Source organism: Hordeum vulgare, chromosome 7H (assembly GCF_904849725.1).
Source record: "Hordeum vulgare subsp. vulgare chromosome 7H, MorexV3_pseudomolecules_assembly, whole genome shotgun sequence".
Lineage (NCBI taxonomy): Eukaryota > Viridiplantae > Streptophyta > Magnoliopsida > Poales > Poaceae > Hordeum > Hordeum vulgare.
The window spans coordinates 624,549,910-624,560,056 of record NC_058524.1 but is presented as its reverse complement, the minus strand read 5'-3'; positions in this window follow the sequence as shown (position 1 = coordinate 624,560,056).

Below are 10,147 nucleotides of genomic sequence, written 5' to 3'. Positions count from 1 at the left end.
GAGCCAGCACGGAAGTGCGTGGCCCCGCGACGGGGAAGCACCTCGACGTTGAGAGGTGCATCCCGAAGCCACGCCGAATCGTCGACGACGAAGGAGAGAGCGCCGAAGAGGATCTGGTGACCCATGCTCTAACCTCCACCGGACGACATGACGAAAGGAAGTAGTAGCAAACTCGCCGGAAGTCGCTTAGACGCCTGCCCCACGGTGGGCGCCAACTGTCGTGGGTATAAGCCTGACAGTAGATGTGTAGGGTACGAATGAGATGGGCAGAGTCCTAGCTACAGCGAGGTTGTATGAGTTCAGGTCCCTCTACGGTGGAGGTAATAGCCCTACGTCTCAGTGCTCTTCGAGCTGGTTACCGAGTGTAATATGGAGTACAATGTTTTTCTAACCCTTTTACCAGTGGGGGAGGGCGGCTTATATAGAGTGCGCTGCCCTCCACAACGGTTCTGATTCAAGGGTGGAGTAGTGGCGATTGAATGCATGCGTTACAGGTAATGTATGCTATAAATGCTAGTTAATGCACCCGAAAACGTACGGCAGTTTCCCTCCAGGGAGGTTACAACGCACCGAGTGTATCCAGTCGGTAGGTCCGGTGTCCTCCGAGTCTTAGTCTCCGACTGGATGATTATGGGCCCGTTACCGACTGGATGATGGGGACACCTTAATACAGTCGGGCATACTTAAGGTCCTGTCCCTTGCGTGGGGTAGTCCTTGGGTAGGACCTGTAGGACAGGCCTATGACCCTACCCTAGGACTATGACCCCATCAGTGGGTGAACGAATTACTGTCGAGCCATTGATAGAACCGCGCAAAGTCATGACGTTATCTATGGCAATGATCATACATATAGGCATCACGTCCAAAATAAGTAGACCAATACTTTCTGCATCTACTACTATTACTCCACACGTCAACCGCTATCCAGCATGCATCTAGTGTATTGAGTTCATAAGAACGGAGTAACGCCTTAAGCAAGATGACATGATGTAGATGGACAATCTCAAATCTATGATGAAAGCCCATCTTGTTACCCTTGATGGCAACAACATGATGCGTGCCTTGCTGCCCCTTCTGTCACTGGGAAAGGTCACTGCACGATATGAACCCAAAACCAAGCACTTCTCCCATTGCAAGAATCATAGATCTAGTTGGCCAAACAAAACCCAAGACTCGGCGAGACTTACAAGGATATCAAATCATGCATATAAGAAATCAGCAAAGACTCAAATATAATTCATAGATAATCTAATCACAAATCCACAATTCATCGCATCTCGACAAACACACCGCCAAAGAGGATTACATCGGATAGATCTCCATAAAGATCATGGAGAACTTTGTATTGAAGATCCAAGAGAGAGAAGAAGCCATCTAGCTACTAACTACGGACCCGTAGGTCTGAACTAGAGTACTCACGAGTCATTGGAGAGGCAATGATGTGGATGTAGAAGCCCTCCAGCTCCAAAGTCCCCTCCGGCAGGGCACCGGGAAGGGTCTCCGGATGAGATCTCACGGAAACGGAAGCTTGCGGCGGCGGAAAAGTGGTTTCGTGGACGCCCTTATTTTTTCTGGGATTTTAGGGAATATATGGGCCAAAGAGCTAGGGCACGGGAGCTCCAGGGAGGCCACAAGCCTGGTAGCCGAGGCCCCCTGGCCATGGCTACACGGCTTTTGGGCTCCCTGTGGGCCTCCTGCCTTGGCCCTCAAGTCCCCCGATCTTCTTCTGTTCTGGAAAAATTCATTTCAGGGATTTTATTCTGTTTGGACCCCGTTCCAAAATCAGATCTGAAAAGAGTCAAAAACATAGAAAAAACAGGAACTGGCACTTGGCACTGAATTAATAAGTTAGTCCCAGAAAAAATATAAAAGGTATATAAAACATCCAAAGTTGACAAGATAAGAGCATGAAACCATCAAAAATTATAGATACGTTTGAGACGTATCAATGCGCCTCCCACAAGAGGCCCAAGGCGCAGGAGGGAGAAAAGGGGGGACCCTGGCGCTGGTGGGCCTAAGGCCCACCTAAGGGGTGCGCCACCCCCTCCCCGTGCCCTAGCCGCCACACCTCCCATCTGGGGGGGCTGTCGCACCACCTAGGGGGGGAACCCTAGTGGTGGCACCCCCTCCCCTCCTCCTATAAATACCTAGGGGTTTGGGGCTTTTGGGGACACCGTTTCTTCTCCCCTCGGCGCAGCCCTGCTCCCCTCCTTCTTCCTCCTCCCACGTTGCTTGGCGAAGCCCTGCTGGAAGACCTCGTATATCCATCGACACCATGCCGTCGTGCTGCCAGAGAGCTTCCCCAACCTCTCCCTCCTCCTTCCTGGATCAAGGTGCGGGAGACGTCACCGGGCTGCACGTGTGTTGAACGCGGAAGTGTCGTGGTTCGACACTAGACCGGAATCACACCGCGATCTGAATCGCCGCGAGTACGACTCCATCAACCGCGTTCTAGTAGCGCTTCCGCTTAGAGATCTTCAAAGGTATGAAGATGCACTCACCCCTCTCTCATTGCTGGTCTCATCATAGGAAGATCTGAATATGCGTAGGAAATTTTTTGAATTTATGCTACGTTCCCCAACAGTGGCATCCGAGCCAGGTTTTCTATCCGTAGTTTCTATGCACGAGTAGAACACAAAAGGTTGTGGGCGATGATTTGTCAATTGCTTGCCGCTACTAGTCTTATTATTTTTCGGCGGTATTGTGGGATGAAGCGGCCTAGACCGACCTTACACGTACGCTTACGTGAGACTGGTTCCACCGACAGACATGCACACCGTGCATAAAGGTGGCTAGCGGGTGTCTGTCTCTCCTACTCTAATCGGATTGGATTTGATGAAAAGGATCCTTTTGAAAGGTAAATAGCTTTGGCATATCATCGTTGTGCCTGTGACGTAGGTAAGAAAGCGTTCTTGCTAGAAACCCAAATCAACCACGTAAAACTTGCAACAACAATTAGAGGACGTCTAAGTTGTTTTTGCAGGGTTTGACATGTGATGTGATATGGCCAAAGTTGTGATGTTGCATGTATGATGTATGAGATGATCACGTTATTGTAATAGGTTTCACGACTTGCATGTCGATGAGTATGACAACCGGTAGGAGCCATAGGAGTTGTCTTAATTTATTGTATGAGATGCAACGCCATGTGCTTACTACTTTTACTTCATTGCTAACGGTTAGCTATAGTAGTAGTGATAGTAGTAGTTGGCGTGACGACTTCACGGAGACACGATGATGGAGATCATGGTGTCACGCCGGTGACAATGATGATCATGCGATGCCTGAAGATGGAGATCGAAAGAGCAAAGATGATAATGGTCATATCATGTCACTATATGATTGCATTGTGATGTTTATCATGTTTTTCATCTTATTGCTTAGAACGACGGTAGCATAATAAGATGATCTGTGACAGCCCGATGCTGACGTTCCAGAAGATTCCTCCTTTATTCCGTTTTTGTCGGGTGCCTATTTTCTTTTGTCGCATCATCATCGCATCATGCGCATCATTTGCATTGCATCAACATCTTTGTTGCCGCCAGTTTTCAAAATTTGCATCCGTTGCTAATTGCCGGTTCTCGTCGTTGTTCGTTCTGAGCCCGACCACTCACGCACGCGCCCGCGGCATCGTCGAAACCCTGTTTTAAAAGTGTGTGTAAAACTTTCTCTGATTGGGTTGAGATTTGACGTGTGGTCTTATTTAGATATAGGTAGGCCGCCTGTCAATTTTCGTCGCGATCGGAGTCCGTCTGATACCCGAACGGTCGACCGTAGCGGCACCGTCTCCGGTCTATCGTCGGACGTTTTATCGCTGTTCTAAAATACATTGTCGGGTGCCCGTTCTCCCTCTCATCCCCGCCTAGCCCCTCTGCACAGTGCACCGACCCTACGCGTAGCCTAGTCCAAAAACCTCCTGAAACCCGAACCGGGTGCTCGTGACCACTGGATCCGAATCAACCCCGTTTTACCGCAAACCGTCATCGGTTTGTCCATTGGTCTCCCTAACCTCATTATTTTGGTCGTCCGATCTAAATCGGAGAGCCTAAATAACCCCTAACCCTAGTCATGTTCCCTGTATATAGATCACCTAGACCTATTTTTAGAAACCCTAGAAATCCTCCCCGTTGTCCCATCATGCGCCGCCAGCCACATTCCCTCGGGATCGCCTCCCGATCCGCGTCCTCGGGAGACCACTGAATCTAGCCAGCCTACCCAATCCCTCCCTCATCTCCATCGTTGGATCACGGATGGACGGCCAGGGGAGCCTCCCAGCGCCCACGTTCGCTCCTGCACGCGCCTCCCGTCATGGAGGTCGATCCCTGGATCGGCAGAGCCGTCGCCGCCTTCTCCTCTCCACCGGGCGCCAGCGAGCTCCGCCACTAGACCTGCATCGTCAGAGACTAGCCCCTCCCGATGCGCCGCTGCCTTCTACCCCCGAGCAGGTCGTCGCCCCTCGTTCCTGCATCGCCCCGCTGCCATGGCCGATGTCGTGAAGCTCCTCCGCAGCTGATCTCCCTCCTGTCGCCGCCTCCGGCCAGGATCGAGCTGCCCCGACCCCGACTCCAGCTGCGGTCCTGCTCCAGCCTCCCAGCGCCTTACCTCCCCTCGGCCCAGTCCTCCTCCCGCCTCGGCCCAGCGTCTCCTCCCCACCAGACCGACCCCAAGGCCCACCTCCACGCCGGCCCAAGCAAGGTGAGCTGATTCCCGCCTGAGCCCTCTATTTGACGCTCGTGCGCGTTTTAGCTAATCTGTGTCCATGCCTCTGTAGCCCATTAGTAAATAGATTAGGCCCGATAGTTATTTTTTCTTTTTAGGGATTTTTCGGAATTATAATAAATTCCAGAAAAATATACGTATATTAGATCGTCCGTCGTTTTCAACTCGTGTGTCGGATCGAGGCGTGTAGTATATGGTTTTCATAGTTTTGCGCGTAGAATCCGATTATAAAACTTGCATATTTGTTTGACGTGGTTTGCCGTGCCAAATGCAAATTTTTACGTGCTGTCCCAATAGGTTTTGTCCCGTATTTAATTTTCGCGCGTGCCCGGATTGCTCGTATGCCTTAGATAAAATGTCTATGTTTTAGGAACCACTTTTCCATGTATTTTAGAGTAGGCGTTGGTATTTTTACGAATAGGGATTTGCTTCTAGTTTATTTCTCGTGCTTAGGACATTATCTCGCATTTATCGTGTGGTGAAATTAATGTTGTGCAACCCACATATTTTATATTTTTCGGGGTAGCTTTTGAGCAAATTAGTTTGCGCGATATTTTGCTATGTTGCCCTCTTGTCTATTTCGTAGGATTTATTCCGTGCTTCGTTTGATTAAGTTGTCAACTAGGGAGTTGTTCTTGGGTGTTTAGACTAGCACCTGGTATTTTTGGTTGCAATAGAAATGCATGTTTAAGTGTGGTTTGATTGCCCTCAAGTTGCTAGAAATAGTGCTGATTTGGAGGTGCTGAAATATTTCTAAGTCTGGAATCTGTTATATTTTGTTGTTGTCTTGTCTTGCTTGTATATTGTGATCTGTAGCCCTTTTGAGGTTGGTCCAATGGAGTTAGTTGTAGACCTTGTGTTTCTCTAGCATGCTGTGAATTTTCATGCCATTTGGAGTCCTGTAGCTATAGGTTTTGCTGCTGTCAATATGCCTTCAGACCGAAAACTGCACTTTCATGAGGTGTTATTTTCAGTAAGTCTGAAATAGTGTGTGGGAAGCCATTTTGTGACTTCTTTTCCTAGTGTTCCTTGCTGCCATGCTAGTTGTTGTCAGTTGTTTGTGGTAGTGCTTCTTGCCCTCTTTCGTGTCATGCCTTGCTTGAGTGTATCGGAGTTGTCTAGCTCGTAGTTGTGGGGTGTAGAAAATGCTATGTGGCTGATTTTGGCAGACTTTAGTGTTTTCTTGTTTTGCTCGTAGTTTTTGAACCGTAGCTCCGTTTTGATCGTGTCCTACATGACCCGTTCGACTACGTCGGTTCGTCTGCTTCACGGAGGCATTCTTCTTCCAAGCGGGATCTCAGACAAGATGATCATTTCCCCAGATACCATTACTATCATTGCCATGCTAGTATTACCGTTTCTATCGATTATGTCACGTTGCCTACCACATGTTAAATATCAGCCTCTCAACAATGCCATGAAAACTTTCAACCTGTTCGACCTAGCAAAGCACTGATTGGCTATGTTACCGCTTGCTTAACCCTGTGTTAGCATTGCCAGTTGCAGGTACTGGTAAAGGTTACCTGACGCGAGCGCGTTGGTTGTTCATTTGGAGTTGCTTCTTCTTCTTCTTCATCGATCTAGGATGGGTTCCAGGCCGGCAGCCTGGGATAGCAAGGATGGACGTCGTTCTTCTTTTCTCGTTTGTTTTCGTCCGTAGTCGGACCCTGCTCTTACTCTTGATGATTATGTAATGTACTGCTGTGACTCTGATGTAGCTTGTGGCGAGTGTAAGCCAATTCTATATGTGTATATATCATCTTTTCAGTACATGTACTTGTAACGATATCCATTCTTGCGACACGACGAGATGCGCTTCTATCCCTGACGAGGCCTTCGTGCCAAATTGAGGATAGGGTCGCATCTTGGGCGTGACAAGTTGGTATCAGATCAGTACCGACCTAGGAGCCCCCTTGATTGATCGAACTTGACCGAGTCGAGTCTAGTGAAACCTGCTTTGAGTCTAGTTATATATCAGAGAGTAGGATTCTTTTTTCTCCTCTTCTATGCTCGGGTGAGGAATCTTGACGTAATAATTTAATTCTACTCCTCTTCTCACTCAAAAGTTTGTTAGGATCATGCAGATATTTTTGGAATCTATATGATGCCGATGTGATGGAGTTCTGTCTTGGTGCCTCCTATCTGCTTTGAGTTTCAGGGGAGTTGAGCTCCACGGGATTCTCGAGCACATCGTTATCATTCAGATTTCTTAGTATCTCAGAACGAAGGATGTTCGTAATTGCTTCAATACTAGTAGTGGCGAGATAACCCCGATGTCCCCAGTACTGGTGCAGATTGTTCGGGAGTACTGCGATACTTTGTATCGTTGTGATCACGAGGGTCTGTTGTAGATGAAGGTCCGAGATTCTGGTTGTGTGTTGACGGATGTGATACAGGTGACGGGTTAGTATAGGAGTTGTGTGATATTACTCCTTGTATCCGTGTACCAGATTGCATGACCAGATATTTCGGGAATTCATAGGTGGAATTCTAGTAGTTGCTTATAGGACAATCTTCTAACAAATGCATGATGTTAGGTTGGGGTTCGACATCTAGTGGATTCGTTTGTTCACAGTCGACTTACAGCGGTACACGTTGTGTCTTAACGAGTCCTTGTAGCTTGCTACGACTCGGGGACGCTTCGTATGTCGGGTGCTTTGCCTTGCACTTGATGGCTACTGTAAAATCAAGCCCGTGCGATCCTGTCCACGAAAATATCGAACGGAATCTTTCTCATGAGTTTGTTCTGGCTTGTTTCATAAGCCTCACCCCTTGTTTTGTTGGAATATGGTAATTCAAGTTGCTTCGATGTCAAGTGGATATTTCAGATCTTTCCTAATAGGTGTTCTCATATTTTCATGTGAGAATGCAAATTCTTTTGTTCATTCGAATTGTCATATCAATTCTTTCAACCGGAGTGATCGTATCAATTCAATTCAACCGGTGTGCTTCTCTTCAGTGAATTCAATCCTCTTTAATTTTTGCAAGATCATTCTCTCATTTTATTCTGGAGTTCGTCTCATCTGTCCCAAGTTCTCTTTGTTTTTCCCGCTCTCCCACCCTTTTCTTCAGTGTTTGGATTTCATCCTAGTGCCTTCTTATTGAGTGATGCTTCCGCTATCTCTTCTTCCTTTTGTACCGGTGATTCATTGTGAAGATTCTCACGAGTCGAGTTCATCATTTCTTCATTTTGTTCCTTTCCGGTGAATTTAATTTAATTAACCGTGTTCATTATATCTTGTTCATCCTTGTAATTTTTTCCTATGTTGGAGATTCTTATCAGTCTATATTGTTTATTCAGTTATCTCTATTCTATCCGGAGCGTTGAAGTTATCTCAGAATTCTTGTTCTCAATTCTTTAATTATTTCGAGGTTCTCAACCTCATATAGTTTCATTTGTACGATGCAATATCCCTCTTTCTAGCAATCTTTTTAACGGTGGTTTCTTCGAGTGGGCCCATAACCCACAGGTTTTTCCCAGGATCTTTTAGCTCTTGTAATCTTTTCCAAAGATCTTTAATTCTTTTCAACTATGACGTAAGTACGAATTTCATCAGTCATATCCCTTCTCCAAAAATCTATTCGAATTAATTCTCATATTTGGCTCAACATTTTATTCTTCTTTATTTCGGAGTGTCTCATTAATTCTTGGTGGTGTTCTCCTCCTCATTCTCAGCTTGCTATTCGAAGGACTATTTCTCTCAAATCTTGGTCCATTCTCTTGGAGATTCGTCATTTCAGATTTGTGCTATCATCTTATTTGTTCCAATCATGTGAATCCATTTCTTTCTATCCGGTGCTTTTCTGAGTTGTTTTCATTCTCGTTCCTCCAAAGGCCATCATTTTAGAAGATTCTTTGTTCTCAGCTTTCAGCTTCCATCCTCAATTTTTCTCAATTGTTGTCTCTTCGTTCGTCTCTCGATTATCCGGTGCCTTGTTCAAGTTTTCTGTTAGGTGGATTATGATCTCTTCGTTCTCATGTATCTCCATTAATTCTTGCTTTTCCCATTCAAGTATGAATTACTGCCGGTGCTTCCTTCAATTATGCTTCATGTGGTGCATATATATTTCTCTCTTTAAGATTCCTTCAAGAATAATAAGTTGTATACTAATCCGTTGCTTGTCATCAATTTAATTTGATGAAGGATAAGCATAACATAATTCTTATTCTTGTTTCATCAAATGGTTTGAATTCTTCTTCCGGAGTGGCTCTTGATATCAATTCCTTTTCTCTAGTGTTCTTATCTTTCTTTTCCGGAGTTCCAAGTTTTCTCAAGTATCTCTTCGTGTTGCTTCATCTAAATCTTGGCAAGGTCATAATCTTATTCTTTTCTACCTTCTTACCTTTGCATCATTCTTTTGTATACGGTGGTCCTTCATGGTGGTTCACCAAGGTTTCAATTCATTCTCAAAGTGTTCTTCAAGATTCTTATTGGAGAACCTCAAGTTTTCTTCTCTTGCATCTCCAAGTGCATTTGTTCTTCCTTATCCTTTGAGGTGGTATTATAGCATTCTTGTTAGTGTAGGAGTCTCGAAGAGACTTTCTTTCAAGAATGAGATAATTAAACCCACCAATTCTATGATCATGAGATATTTGCAACCCATGATTTCTTCATTGAGCCATCTTGGTTTGGATTTCACCTAAAGCTTTTCCTATGGATTGTTGCTATCATGGTGCTTGTCATTAATCCAAGTTCTCAATGTATCATCTTGGTGTAATGAATTGTTCATATCTTGTTTCTCCCAATCTGTCCTTGTTTCTTTTAGTGGATGGCTGTCACCTCATAAATGTGAGATGATTTTCATAAGCCCACTACTATCTTGTTCTTTTCGTTGTTGTTTTTCCAACAACTCCGTCAATTCTTCTCGCAAGGGTGCTTGCCAAGTTCATTGGAGTTAGTAGTTGTCATTCTTTCTTCGTTCTCTTCTTCCGTATGAGCTAGTTCATATTCTCTTGTTCCGGAGGCATTGTGATGTTGCTCTTTTGGGTCTATTATGTTGTTCTATCAAGATAACGGTGTTCCCTTGTTATATTTAGTTGTTGGTTGTGAATTTTGTCTATTTCTTCTATCTTACCGAATTTTTTGTCCCATTTTCCTACCGAAGTGCTGCCGAAATTTTCCGTGAATTCGTGCTTCTTTCCCATATCAGTCCTCATCTCTTTCCAACCTTCAAGGATTGTTGGTTTCACTCGTTTGTCAAAGAAGCGACTAAGTTTTTACCACTTGTTCTTTCTCATCCTCTCCCCCTTACATTCTTGGATCTCGGGGCGAGATCCTCTTGTAGTGTAGGAGAGTTGTGACAGCCCGATGCTGACGTTCCAGAAGATTCCTCCTTTATTCCGTTTTCGTCGCGTGTCTATTTTCTTTTGTCGCATCATCATCGCATCATGCGTATCATCTGCATTGCATCGGCATCTTCGTTGCTG